The 14,674-nt window shown below is 51.1% G+C and overlaps 1 protein-coding gene across 9 annotated transcripts in view; it reads right to left on the reverse strand.

Moving 5' to 3' along the window:
* GRK5 (G protein-coupled receptor kinase 5) overlaps positions 1–14,674 on the reverse strand; it is a 219,855-nt gene that overhangs the window by 70,452 nt on the left and 134,729 nt on the right. The window lies entirely within an intron of this gene.

Raw genomic sequence — 14,674 nt, forward strand, 5'->3', positions numbered from 1 at the left:
CATTGTTGCCCAGTTGGAGCAAAGCCCAGTCTTAGGATGCTTCAAATTATTAAAACCCTGCATTTCCAAGCTAAGGAGCTATAGGCATGGAGACAGAAAGTGACCAACCCTCAGCCACTCAGTAGCCAAGAGAGTTCTGAAAAGAAATGCAAGGCAAGACTCCAAGCCTGGAGGCCCAGTGACCAGGGTTCTAGCCAATGATTTTCTATGTGACTTCAAGCAACTCACTGACCTCTCTAGGCCTCAGTCTTCCTCTGAAAAATGTAGGCATATGTTGGAGGTAAGATGGAAGGGTCCCTTCTGGCTCTTCCTGCAATGATGCTGAAGCCTCTGCAAGAGGCTTTCTCTGGCCAAAAAGACGCTAAAAGGACTGAGACTCATTGCCTCGAACCCTCTTAAGCACTGCACATTGGCCCTTTGATCCTACGGCTGCACCGGAAATGGTCAAGCGACTTTGTGGGGAAACTAGGAAGAGAGTGAGTTAGTCCTTGGTTAGGAGAGCTACCTAGATGGAAGGAATGACTATACTCTTGCCAAATGTGGAGGAGCCAGGACAATCGTTCCCCTAGAGGGGGTCTCTCTGGAGATACAAAATACAAAAAGGAATTAAAACACAACCATCATGTCAACTCACTTTCATACCCAAAGAGTTCACCCACAGGAGCAGAGCTGTTATCTGTAGGGAGGGTGGAGGCTGTTAGCATGCGTTCTGGAGCTAAACCACCTGGGCTCAAATCCCAGCCTCACCACTCACTGCCTGTGTGACATGGGGCAGCTGACTTGACACTCTTATCCCTCAGTCTCCTCATCTGTGAACCTGAGACAGTAATTGCACCTATCTGCTAGGACTGTCATGAGGATTAAATAAGATAATGCATAGAATGGACTCAGGCCAGAGCCTGGCCCACAGGAAATGTTTAATAAACACCATCTGTATCATCATGGATATGGGTTTTTCGGTCTGTTCCATCCCCCTTCCTTCAGGGAATCTCCTCTCCCCAGGTCTGTAAAACTCCAGCCCAAGGTTGTAAGGAAGCCAACTGCTCCCAAGCCTCAGGGATGTGCACATGACTCCATCCTAGACGATAAGAGCACCCTGTCTCCCAACCACACAATAGGTTCAAGGATGGGCACACGACTTAGTCCCAGACAATAAGGTCTCTGTTTCTGCCACAGTGATAAGCTCAGAGAAAGACATGTGACTCAGTTCTAGCCAATCAGAGCCCTCCTGTCTTCTGGCCCAAATGATAGGTTCAGGGTGTGTGACTTGACTGGGCCTTGGAGTCCTTCCATGGCTTTTGCTAGAACTTCTGAGAAAGACATTTGCCCCTCTCTGGGATGACGAGGGCTTAGGGCCAGTCAACCAAGAGCTGCCACAACTGGCTTTTCCACTAGGCAGCGAGAGCCACAGAGAATGAAGCAGGGGAAGGCGGAGCTGATGGAGAAGAGAGAACCCAGTGCTCGAGTCATAGGAGCACCTTAAGCCAGCCGACCGAGGCCAGCCCGGGGGCTGCACGTTTATTTACCTGACAGACTCTTTGCTTAAGCCAGTTGGTGTTGGGTTTCTGTCTCTTGCAACTGAAAGAGCAGTGACCAGGCATACAGGCTGCGTAGTTTTACAGCCCACTCCGATATCATGTGTAAACTGCCTAAGGGCCGGGGACTATTTTTGTAGGAATTCACCAGTTCTAAGTATAGTGTGTATAAGAAGGCACTCGAAAATCTCTCATTCTCCCCTCAGTGGATACTTCATCAACATGGATGAGCCACCTTCCAAGTCTGCCTCTTGGCCCCCTCCCCACGTCCTTTGGGGACCGAAACTAGCCTTGGACTATTGCCTTAACTCAGTCTACCTTTCCATGCATGGATGCTTCACGAATAGCCACTCCAAAAAACATTTAACCCGTCTCAATGTGTGCCAGCATCGATGGGGGTGGGGAGACTGGGATGCGGTCCCATCCCTCAGGGAGCTTGGATTCTGTTGGAAAGCGGGCGTGGGGTGTGCGTGAGCAGACAAGATCCCAAGTGACAGTAATAAAATGTCAAGTGAGATGAGTGTTATCGTCAGCCACAGTAGGGAATCTGGGAAGGAGGGAGCCAAGAGGGTGACAGGTCTGGAGCCCGCACCTGTTAGCATAATGCCCTGCAGACACAGACTGCGTTCTCTTCTTGCTACCTCCCACTCAACCTGATCCCCGAGGTGAAGAAAACCAACTTCTCCATCCTTTCCCAATCCACTGAACTTCCCCAGCACAAACACAGAAGGAAAGTAAATTACCTTGTGTCAAACTCCAATTTTCTTCAATTATGGCAGAGAGTACCGCACTGCTTACATGATTTGAGCAAGGTGCCCCTCCCCACTTCCAAAAGCAATTATGAGATTTCGTGTACCATATTGTGATTCCTTAAGGGTTCATCTGACAGGAATTTTCCTCCCCATATGGCATTTGCTGTCAGTATGGAAACAAGGCCGCCACACACTCTCAGCACAGTAAACACCACGTGATTCCAACACAAGCTGTCAGCACCTCAATTCCATGTCTCTCCCAGCTGTACAGAGGATTCCAGGCAAGAAAGCCACTCATCAGAAGCCCAGGAAGAAATAAAAGGATCAGTAATTATCTATTCGAATTCTTTTCTCAGCCTTAAATACAGATAAATGGGCCTGTCTTCTGAGGAAGCACCACCCCCAACAATAAAATCAAAATGCAACGTTTGCAGTTCCTTTGGAAATGGAGAATGAGGACATAGAAGGAAGAACATGAATTTGGGGATTGATTAAGGTGACAGGAGGAGGCGCAAATCAAAGTTCTTGATGCATCAAAGCAAACTAGAGGTGCGTGTCACTTCTGGAAAGTCCGACAATGCTGAAGCTGGAAGCACGAGGAGCTCTACAATACAGCTCCGGAGGAGACCCTTTCTGATCGGTTTCTACAGAGGCCGGCCGTATTGTTGAAATCCAGCTTGGAAGGGCCCTGCCCACATCTCTTCTCCAAGCGTGGTCTGTTAGGATTGGTGAGGAGCAGTGTCCAGGACACAGGGCACAGCCTTTCCTCTCTGTCCCTGAATCTCTCCGTCTCCTGGGATGCTGTGCCCACAGGCACACATACACTGTCCACAAACGTACATACACACTGGCTCTTCTGGAACATGAAAATCTTGCATGGGGCCATGTGCCTCATTGGTCTTTCCCTCCAAGCCAGAAAGAGGCTGTTGATGTAAGATATGAGGGGCACCAGGCCCCCCTGCCTCAGAGTATCCACTAATCACCTAATCATTCTAGCTTTATTCTTTTGGGTCTTTCATTCATTCAGCAAACTCTCTTCCACGGTCTCCTGCCTTTTGATATTAGAAGGTTCCTTCAATTTTAAGACTGTTATTGAATTCAACACCTGGGTATGCGTGGATGAGCGAGTGGGAGGAGACATACGTCATACCCATTGGCAGATTAATGATCCAGTAACAGACTTGGACTTAACAGCTGGTGGTCAGCTGAGACCAAGAATGGGGGCGTGGTCTTTGCGATATGTGACTGTGTTTGGCCTTGGTCACAGTAACAGAGAGTCCCATGACTACAGGAAGGTGACCGGAAAGGGGAAGGGTCTAGAAAGCCCACTCTAAGCCTAGGACACTGAGTTGTGCCCTTGATCAAGGGGCAGAGTGCCCCCAGGAAGGGGCTGGGGCCTGCCCTGCACCCAGGAGGGTGGTGGGAGACATGCTTCAAAGGCAGGCTGGGCTAAGCCAGGAAAGGTCTGGACTCCAAGGCCAAGGAGACTGGAATGGACTCACTGCCCTACCACGGATCGATGATTTTAGAGCACAAATGATTGAACTGCAGTGCACAGAAAGGTGGGTGAAGATGAGGTGGGGAGTGGGGAGGCATCTACAGGGGAGGTCACCACTTTGGGAGCCACTGCTGCATGTGCAGGGAGGGTGCAGCCTGTGTGGCTGGGATCCTGCTTTGGTGGGGAGCTGGATGCAACTGGCTTTAAGAAACCATGTGTCATTTGTTCCTTCAAGGTTTTGACACTCCCAAGCATGCCTACAGCTGGCCCGGGAAGCCAGGACTGCCACACCTTCCTGCAACACACTGACCTCCAGCCATGCCTCAGGCAGAACCACTTCTTCCCAATGGACAGTCCCATTAGTAGGTTGACAGACACTGGCAGGGCCCCGACTGTGCACTGTGTCCTGGGCCCTGTCGTGGGCATCCCTGAAAGCAGATGAGGGAGGCACCACAGGCTTCACCTTTGTCCTGAGCAGTCTGCTCACTAGCCGAGGCAGGAGGGAGGCACATTCACAGACAGGGCTGGGAAGAGCAGCCATAGACAAAACCGCGTAAAGCAGGACTGCCAGGAATGTCCCTGAAGGTGTGTCGGCAGAGGAGGCACAGACTGCCCTCATGACGTTGGGTAGGTTTCAGGGATGGCACCCATGGGAGAGCACACTGTAGATGGGAATGGGAGTGACGGGGCCACAGATGGCAAGGCCACAGGGGAGAGGCCGAGCACTGGGGAAGAAGGTCAAAGCCAGAGAAACAGGGCCAGAGGTTGGGCGAAGGGCAAGAAGCCACAGCAGGGAGGGAAGTCCCCAGGTGAGAAGCCTGGAGGACCAAGAGGGCATGGCAAAGCGTGGGGCAAGGTGCGTTTGAGCAAGAATTCAGGGCCAGGTCTGTGACCACTGCAGGGAGCCAGTGACAGACCTTCAAGAGTGGCTTAAACTATATGGTAATTCCTCAAAAAATTAAAAATAGAACTACCATATGATCCAGCAACCCCACATCTAGGTATTTATCCAAAAGAATTGAAATCAGGATTTCAAAGACATATTTGCATTCCCATGTTTATTGTGACATAGTCAAGATGTGGAAACAACCTAAATGTCCACAGACCGAAGACTGGATTAAACAAAATGTGGTGTATGCATACAATGGAATGTTATTCAGCCTTAAAAAAGGAGGAAATTCTGCCATATGTGACAACATGGAGGAAGCTTGAGGATGTTAAGGTAAGTGAAATAAGCCCATCACAGAAGGACAAATACAGCATGGCTCCACTTATATGAGGAATCTAAAAGAGTCAAACTCCTAGAAGCAGAGAGTAAGGTTGCCAGGGACTGGAGGAGGGGGAAATGGGGAGCTGTTGTTCAATGGGTTTAAAGTTTCAGTTTTGCAAGACGCTTAGGTTCTAGAGACCTGCCGTACAACACTGTGCTTTAGTTAACCATATTGTGTTGCGCACCTGAAAATTTACTAGGAGGGTAGATCTCATGTTAAATGTTCTTACCACAATACCTTTTTTTTCTTTATGAGGAAGATTGGCCCTGAGCTAACATCTGTGCCAGTCTTCCACTACTTTACGTGGGATGCCACCACAGCATGGCTTGACAAGAGGTACCAGGTCTGCAACCGGGATCCAAACCTGCGAACCCCGGGCCACCAAAGCAGAGCACGCAAACTTAAGCACTATGCCACCAGGCTGGCCCCGCCACAATACTTTTTAAAAAAGAAAACGGCTTAAAGAAAATGCACAGAAAGTGATAAGTTCCTTGGGGGTGGGAGGTGAGGCACAAAGGGACAGGAATCAGCATGTGATGTTAAGTAAGGGGGTCAGCAGGTCAATGTACTTGGTAATGAATGTAACTGAGAATACCCGGGCAAGCATGCAGGTACATGCCTACAGAGAAGCAACACACATGTCCTGAAGGTCTAGGCACAGCTAGTCCCTTCCAAGTCTGCCTTACCCAGGTCAGGCACGACACTTACCAAGTTGTCAGCCACAAAGGGTGCAACAAGACAAGGGGCCCCGTCCTCACCACCACCACCTGTGATGTTCGGGTGCTTCATGGAGAGCTTCCCCTCGTCTCCTAGCCTGTTCTCATAATAAGACACTGACAGTATCACCATCGCAGGCCCATTGTTAAGGACACCTGCTACAGACTGAAAGTTTGTGTCCCCAAAATTCATATGTAGAAACCTAACCCGCAATGTATTTGGAGGTGGGGCCTTTGGGAGGTGACTAGGTCATAAGAGTGGAGCCCTCAGGAATGGGATTAGTGCCCTTATAAAAGAGGCCCCTGAAAGCTCCCTCGCCCTTTCTGCCGGGTGAGGACGCTGCGAAAAGACAGTCGTTTATGACCCAGAAAGTCGATCCTCATCAGACACAGAATTGCCAGCACCTTGATCTTGGACTTCCCAGCCTCCAGAACTGAGACAAATAAATGTCTGCTGTTTATAATCCACCCAGTGCGTGGTATGCTGTTGTAGTAGCCCAAGTGGGCTGAGTTGCTTTCTGGTCTTGGGCAAGTCCCTTAACTTGAGGTCCAGCAATCAGTTACTCCGTTGCCGCCAAGGATTAGTAACATATGTGAGCCCCCAGCCCCGTCGGAGCATGTGGCAGGTCCTCCATAAACCCTAGCCATTCGGACAGACCGTATCTCCTCTAAAAGACTGGAGATGTAGTGGCTTTTACCTCTCGGAAGATTCACCAAGAAAATGGGAGGCAGCTGGTGAAAGGGGGCTTGACTCCACATCAGCACCAAAGAAGGCAAAAGTCACTCCTCCCGTGGCTGCCATGGGACCCCAAGCTCCAGGAGGGCAGGGGCCAGGGCTCTGCTGGCCCTTGTCTCCCTCCCTTGGAGCCTGCCTCTCAGAGAGAAGCCCCACGTGTCCCTACAGCACATGGCCGAGGTTAAAATCTCACAACCCACAGTCAATTCCTTCAAGGCTCATAACCCCCAGCGGACGCAGAAACAGGAATGATATTGATAGCGAAGATAAATAAATGCTGTCACTGTTTTCATTCTTTTCGAGTGACATGAAATGGGAACATACTTTCTTAATTAGGAGCCTGTGGTATGTGGACGCTTGGAGAGCAACCAGACTTTCCCAACTGAGGGCCAGAACACAGGCAGTGAGGACAGCATGGCTCCCTTCCGATGGCCACAAACCCCAAGTGAAGGAGGCCACCACCCCTTCCTCCCCGGCTTGGAGAGTTGGCATCAATCCATAGCGGATGGGGAGCTAGGAAGAGTCACGGCTGGGCGGGTGCGGGGTGTAGATGACCGAAACCTGCTTGGGGCTGTTTTCGTTGTTGCTGCAGGCACTCCTTGAACTCGGGCCAATGAAAATGCACGTTCCATTTCAGAAGTAAGAGCAAGAAATGCAGCTTCCTGAGGAAATGGAAACGCTAACACCGGAGCCCTTGGAAATGAAACCACATGTTTATTGTCCATGGGGGGATGGGGGTGTCCAAAAGCAATTCCTGGAGCCATCTCTCTACCAACTGGAGGCTGATTTTATTTTGTTTTGTTTCATTTTATTTTCCTTAACATTGTTTTACTGAAATACCAGGGGTTTTTTGGCCTTTTTTTTTTTTTTTTTTTTTTTGAGGGGGGTCCTGATAGGTCCAAAGGCAATTTAGGAAAAGAGATGAGAGGAGACTGGACTAGACAGAGGCCACGAGCCCTTCACTTTGCCACAGTCCAGGTCTAAAACAATAAACAGAAGTGATCTGAAAACAGCTTTCTCTTCAAAATTCCTGCCAAAGCTGGAGAAAACAATTGGGCGTTTGCTCTGAGGAAAAAGCTCTCTGACGTTTGAAAGGCAAGATAGCATCACGGATAACGGCAATTCTTCACAGCCCGCCTCTTGGAAAGAGCAAGAGAGGAAAAGGGAAACATTTGGTATTTGGTTAGCAACAGCTGAGTGGGTTCCTATTACTTGAAGAAAGATGTTTTTGTGTGAATAAAAAATGACATATGGCACATTACACAAACACACCCAAACCAAGCCTCATCTTCCTGTGCCTTTTGTCCCCCTCATTCTGGTCTGTAGTTTTACTCAATGTCTGGTACTAGTCACCTGTCTGTAGGATCAAAACTATTAAGCCTGGCTCTTACAAAGGTTGGTGGCACCTGGACAAGCCACATGTGAAAACCACTGAGTTACAAGGTGTTTGGGGCTGGCTGTCAGGTGGGGAAGGGAGGGAATTAGGAGTGGGGGTTCTTGTCTGTGGATTTGTGAAAGGAAGAGGAGAGGCAGAGTGAAGTGTGCTCGTGGAGGCTCCAGTGCAGAAGCCCCTTCCAGCCCCACCACTTTGATGCGGGTCCGCGTCTCTAGCTTGAACCCTTTGGGTGCAGTCAAAGCCCAGGAATCCTGGGAGTCTGGGAAAGTGCTGAGGGCTGAGCTGGACAGGACATGGGCCATATGCCGTCACCACAGAGCCCCGGAGTCAGGCAGTGTGATCTCTGTTTTATCCTCAAGGGCAAGAGAAGCAAAGAATTCAGATATTCCCCTGCAGTGGGAATGAGACAAAGAATTAGGTGGGTAAATGGAGGAGTGGGGTGGTATAGGTGGACCTGGGGAATGGCCAGGTAGACATGCACACTGTGCAGGCATTGGCTGGACGGAGCCTGGCATGTTGGAAAGAGCAGGAACAGAACTGAGACCTGGGTTCCAAGCCTGGCTCTCTCACCTGCCATCTCTAAATGAGAGGTTGGAACCACCCAGGTCTGAGCCCACTGCTCTGCGATGGTACAGCTTCCTTCCCTGCTAGCACACAGACAGCCGGAGAACCCAGAGACACCAGCAGAAAAGGCACCTTTCACACCCGCGGCGGCGGCTCTTGAAAATGCTGGGCAAAAAGGAAACATACCGATGTGTGACCTGCGGTTGTTTCTATTTCTCTAGATTTTCAATATTTTTACAATGAGGGGAAAACAACTCTTCTAAAAACACAGCTGCAGAATCACTGAGATTAGGAAGGTCCTGCAAAGCCAAGGAGCTGTGACCGCGACAGGTCCCCCTTCAGGGGCAGGGCTGGGGAACTTCACCCTGCCTGGCCTGCAGCAGAACCTTCTAGCGAGCTGGGACTCAGGCCGCTGTGGTGCCAGGCCCTGGGAAAGCCTCAGTTGATGGTGAATGCTGCTGCCTTCCCGGAGGCCCAGGGCCTTCCCAGAACCACTGCCACTCTGCTCACAGCCATCCTGGGGACGCTATCCTCCTATGGCCACGTTCTTTCTACAAAGCTTTTTTCTCCTTGAAAAGAAATTCCCATGCGGATACAGGCAGTTTTAGAAATTGAGATACCAAGGCCGTACCCAGCCAATGGCATCAGATCTCTGCAGATGGTGTCAGCAGTTCTCGAAGCTCCCGGGTGATCCCAGTAGCGCATTAACTGTAAGCCTAGTTCATTCAACCCCCCGCACCTGGAACAGTGCTGGCCGGAGCAGGAGCGCAGGTGTGTGTGTAAAATGAGCAAATGACTGAACAAACGACAGATGGATGTGACGCCGAGGCCACATGCTCCCAAACCAGGGGGTAGCGATGTCAGGCCTACACTCCCTTGACACGCCCCAGTGTTAATCTCCCAGAAATGAAGGTCACCCCGAAGCAACTAGATGATAAAGAGTTGCTCCTAGCAGGGCTTCTGTCCAAGGGAAATAGAAGTCTCCGGGTGCCTGACTGCGGCGAGGCTGGGCCAGGCAGCGCGCTGCAGCCGTGATGGACCCAGAGTCCCCAGAAGCGAGGCAGCCTGAGCGCGGGGCCCTGCCTGACTCCCTTGCTTTTTGGAAAGCTCAGCCAGGGCCATGGGGCTGGGGCCAGGGGACAGGACTTTGCCTCCAGCTCCGCCTCTGACCCCTGTATGACCTCAGGCCCGTCATTCTCTTCTTTGGACCTCGGTTTCCCCTTTTACAAAATGAGGCTGATGAACGAACGAGAGGAGCTTAAATGCCCCTGCCTCCCAGTTTGGCAGTTCCACAGGGAGAAGCCTGGTGGGGATGGAGACATCAGAGGGCATGGGGCCTTTCTCCAGCATCAGAGCCCCAAGTAGAGTTCAGACTACTGGGGTCTCTAAGCCCTTCCTGCTGCCTTCCCTCTTGCACTTGCACTGTGGCCAGAGCGGGAGCAGAGCAAGCATGAGCTTAAAGACAGCATTTCTGGAAGGCGTGGGAAGCACACTGTTCCAGGGGTCTGGGGCTCAGCTTCCATGGTAGCCCTGCCAGTTTGCTGTGGGGGCTAGGGTCGTTACTCCCTCTCTCTGTGCCTCAGTCTCTCTCTAGTGCTTCCGGTTTACCCTTGGACAGCAATGCCTGGCCCATCATTACTGCGAGCCGCCCTGGCCGGCTGGGGAAGTGAGCAGGGATGCGTGGGGGCTCTGAAGCTTTGGAGGCTGGGCCCACCTTGCTGTCCAGGGCCCTGGGGACTGGCTTCAGCGGGAGCTATGAGCTAATGAAGCAAAAGCCACAAGAGGGCGGGGTCAGGAAGTGGCTGGGCAAGTGGGGGCCAAGGCAAACAGCAGCCTCCGCGCAGAGAGGCGGCCCTGCTTCTTCCTGGGCCACCAGCCAGGGCCTAGTGAGGCTCACAGCTGTGCCGCCAGCCTGTGAGAAGTGAATGCCTGGGAAGGTGGAGGCAGCTGTCGTCTCCCGAAAGTCCTGAGGTCTCAGGGTCCGAAGACCCCCCAGCCACGCCCATCCTCTCAATGATCCCAGCCAGATGCTCAGCCGACCTCGGTCTGCGCACTTCTGGGGACAGGAAGCCCTTCGCCTACAAAGTGTCCAATGCTCTTTGTCAACCATGTTAAAAGTCCATTCTTACTTTGAGACCAAACCTGTCTTTCTGTATTACCTGCACCTTGGTCCTCATTCTTGGGATAGAGGACAAACGTTTGGTGGCAGTTATTCTCTGCTTCTGGAATTTTCTCTCAGATAAACCTCCACTTCCCCCTGCTGCCTCATCATGGCTCCCAGACGACTGGCCACATGACACACCCAAACTCTTTGTCCAAGGAACAGAGCATCAAGGGCTTGGCCCACTGGAACCCGATCCAGGTCTTGGGTAATTAAAGGTGAAACCATGTCAACTCCTTCCTTCAGGCCATCTTTGCTTAGCTCAGCCCCAGACCCAAGAGGGGCTGGAGGTGGGAAGAGATGGATGTGGAGAAGGAAGAGATGGATATACTCACAGGCACACGGAGTTCACCCAATGCCCATGTTCAGATGAGGAACAGGGGAGAGGCATGTTGTTTGGCAGAAACCAGCATAGAGAAAGCTGGAGTCTCGATTCAGACTGTGCCACCTGAATTATAGCTCAGGGCCGTCGGGATTTTAGACCTGCATTTTTATAGGGTCTGGCAGAGCTGGCTTTCAGAAAGAGATGGCCTTTGGGTCAGACAGTGGCCTTCCCACTTGGCCACCTGTTGTAGCATAACAATAGCTGAAACAAGAGCAGCTAATAGGGATGGGGTGCTTGCTATATCCCAGGCACCATGCTGGGCACTTTACATGCTTGTCTCGTGCAATCCTCACAACAGGCCTGTGAAACCGGTGAGCTTATTAGTTATTGTCTAGACGCCAAAAAATGAGGTCCTGAGAAGGGATTGGCACAAGGTCCCAGAGCTAGCAAGAGGCAGAGATGGGATTTGAACTCAGATCTTCCTGACAGTAGAACAACTCTTCTGCATCTTTTAGCTTTTAGGGATCCATGGCAGCAGCAGGCAAGCACCTGGGACACTGAGAGGTGGATGATGTCCACCAATGGCACGATTTGGCAAGGCCAGGGGCCCACAGGGGAGAGAGGCACCCCGATAACCTGGATGTACCCATGGCCTCTTGGTCATTCCATTTCCATGGGATGCGGCTGCTCTGCACTCCAAGTCCAGGAGCTCCAGCCTCCAGGGGCAGGCGTGGGAAAGCCATGGCAGCTCACAGCTGGCTATGAACTGGACATCTACACTCCACAGGCTGGGCCAGCACAGAAGAATTATTTGGAACGCCCTTCTCTCCTCTCCTCCTCCAGGACGCCTGACCCGAGTTTGCCGCCCCCTCACCGCTTCTGAGCTCCTCAGCTCCACGGCCTGCACCACACCTGTGATTGCATAACATACATGCTGTCTCATTCCCTTGGCTGTTGTCCTCAGAGCTGGCCGAGCCTCCTCGGCTGAGCTGTATATTCCCTCTCTCCACTGCCACCCCCTCTGCATGCCCAGCAGAGCCCAGGACAGTCTGGACATTAATGAGGTCACCAATAAATATACAATTGATTAAAGCAGGAGCAGTCATGAGAAACGTTATTCACCAGGATCCTGTTTACACTTCTTTTGTCAAAACAAATCCCTTGCTTCTTGAAGGTAGAAATCTTAAAGTCCTCGGTGTCCAGAAGCAAATGCTTCGCTTTTAATAGGGTGTTGGAATTGCATTTCACAGCACATTCCTGTGCTCGGACCTACATGGAGGCAAGTCCTTAAGCCAACAGGACAGGAACCCAAACAGGGCTGGGCCCAACTTGGAGTAGGCAGGGCCCAGGCTGCCTTGTTCCCTCACCCCAGCACCTAGCACAGAGCCTGGCCAAAGCCGGCACACAGTAACATTTGACAAGTGAACGAATGTATAGATTAACGATCTAACTCATCAATTTGCTAGCTGTTGGCTATATCCTAACATATTGGTTTCCAAATCTCTCCCTGTGTTGGGTCAAGTTAATGAAAAGATCTGCCACACAGGAAATGGAGCCCCTTCACAACACTGACTTGCTCGTCCTTCACAAGCAATCACATCAGAGCCAGAGGAAGCGCGTGTTGAAGGGAGCATGGTCGTGGACCTTGCAGAAAACCCGAAGGAAACCTAGTCTAATGCCCTCATCACCCAGATGGGGAAACTGAGGCCCAGGTGTGTGCGTGGGCCCTTGCCTTATTCATCACCCCAGGGCTTGCTTAGTCTCCTCAGCTGCTCTAAGGCCCTGGATCAATGTGAACAGGGAGGGGAAGTCCTTTATGAAAATTCAAAGACTCCCATGCAGGGGTCCCCCTCCAGGTCTTGCACAGAGACCCCCAGTGAAGCCTTTCAAAACTCCCTTCCAGGACCTGGCATTTTGAACACGGTGAAGTGTAGCTGCTTCTGTCAGCCTGCAGGCCTGTGATCGATGCCACACAGGTGTCTCATATAAATCTTCAAGGGCCATCTCCGCATGGAGCCAAGTAGATGCTTTTAATTATCAGGAGGGAAAAAAGCAAAATGCCTCATGCATTTTCATTTTTATCTAAGGAAAAGAACACAATTTGCCAGGATGAAGTACCACTTCTTGCCAAATAACACTTATTTTAAACTAAAGCTTTTTCAGCTATACAAATACAGAATAGAAGCATGCAGTGCCCAAAACACATGCTTTTCTCTCGTCCCTTCTTTCTTTTTTAAGAGGCTCACATATCTCCTAACTGTCTAGATCTCGTAAGCTCGGGCTCAGCCTAGAGCATGGCTCGCTGGTAACGCTTGTTTTCTTCCCTCTGTTGGGTGCGAAACAGACATTTTGACAGATATTTAACTGATGCTCAAGGTTAATAGGTATCCTCCTCCGTTACTTAGCACAAGATACATAACTGGGAAAAAGACCAAAAAGATGACTGGGATGATCAAAGAATACCATTGTGGTGAAACCCCTATTTCTAACTGGTCTAAAAATGTAACCCATAATAGCTGTTTGCTTTAAATTATTCCTTGCCAAGAACAATGTTCAGATGATTGAAAAATTCCACACTGGAACCTCCGATGCTTACTTATTTTTCCTTCTGAGCACCTGCATGGAGAGAAGCTTTGCTCAGAAAATGTAGCGAGCAACAGGGAAAGAGGAGCTCTCAGCTCCTCACAGTCAGTATGCTGCCTCGGAAAGCCCTCCAAGGACTTCTTAACGGGGGCCCTGGGTTCTGAAAGGTCAGGCCGTAACTGCGTTTTGTTCTGGATGAGTCAGCCCAGTTAAAGTAGGCGGCTGGAGCACGGTGGGAGGCAGGCAGAGACCTTCCCTCGCAGACAGAGTCTGCATGGGGCCGGAGCTGACAAACCGGACCTGTGTGTAGCTGGAACCGAATCGGGAATGCACACAGCATAGCCCAAGCGACCACCGCACGGAGAGAATCCAGTTCCTCCCAAAGGGGGCTTGGAATTGAATTTCCATTCTGGAAGCACAGGTCACAGATGTCGCCCATGGTGGGGATTAAGCCAGGGGAGCCAACAGGATGCCCCGAACCTCTGGTCCAAAGCAAAGCAGCCGGGAGCTCCACCCTGGAAGGGAATTCTAGACCTAGCTGCCTTTGAGCACTTGGTCACCGCAGTTTCCAGCCCCTTTATATTTGAACCCAGGTTTGCTCAACTAATGTAGCTGAGGTTGGACCTGGTAGGCCAGCTCCCTCTCTCTCGACCTCCCTTTAGGATTGATTCCCTGAGCACCTACCTGCGCTGTGCTGGGCCAGAGGATCAAGTGATCACCAGAAACACCTACTCCCCGAAGCACCCAAGGAGCTTATGCTCCAGCTCTGTGCTCTTTTCCCTGGAGCTCACCTAGAACTCCTCCGGGATGAGAGGTGGTGGAGATGTGAGAGGCACAAACTCTGTAGACCACTTGGACTCATATCCCAGTCACCCAATGTCTGTTCATCACATTTTTTGTTGTAATAGAACGCCCACTTTTAGCTGGGTGCATGGCCACCCAAAAGAAAGACTGCATTTCCCAACGACCTTTGCAGCTAGGTGTGGCTATGTGACCAAGTTTTGGCCAATGGAATGTGAGCAGAAATAATGCGTCCAAGTTAGTTCTGGGTTATGCCCTTGAAGGGAAAAGGTGTGTGCCGCTTCCTTCACTGTCCCCTCTTCCCACAGACTAGAATGCACACACAGTGGGGCGTCA

The sequence above is a fragment of the Equus przewalskii genome, chromosome 1 (genome assembly GCF_037783145.1).
Source record: "Equus przewalskii isolate Varuska chromosome 1, EquPr2, whole genome shotgun sequence".
Classification (NCBI taxonomy): Eukaryota; Metazoa; Chordata; class Mammalia; order Perissodactyla; family Equidae; genus Equus; species Equus przewalskii.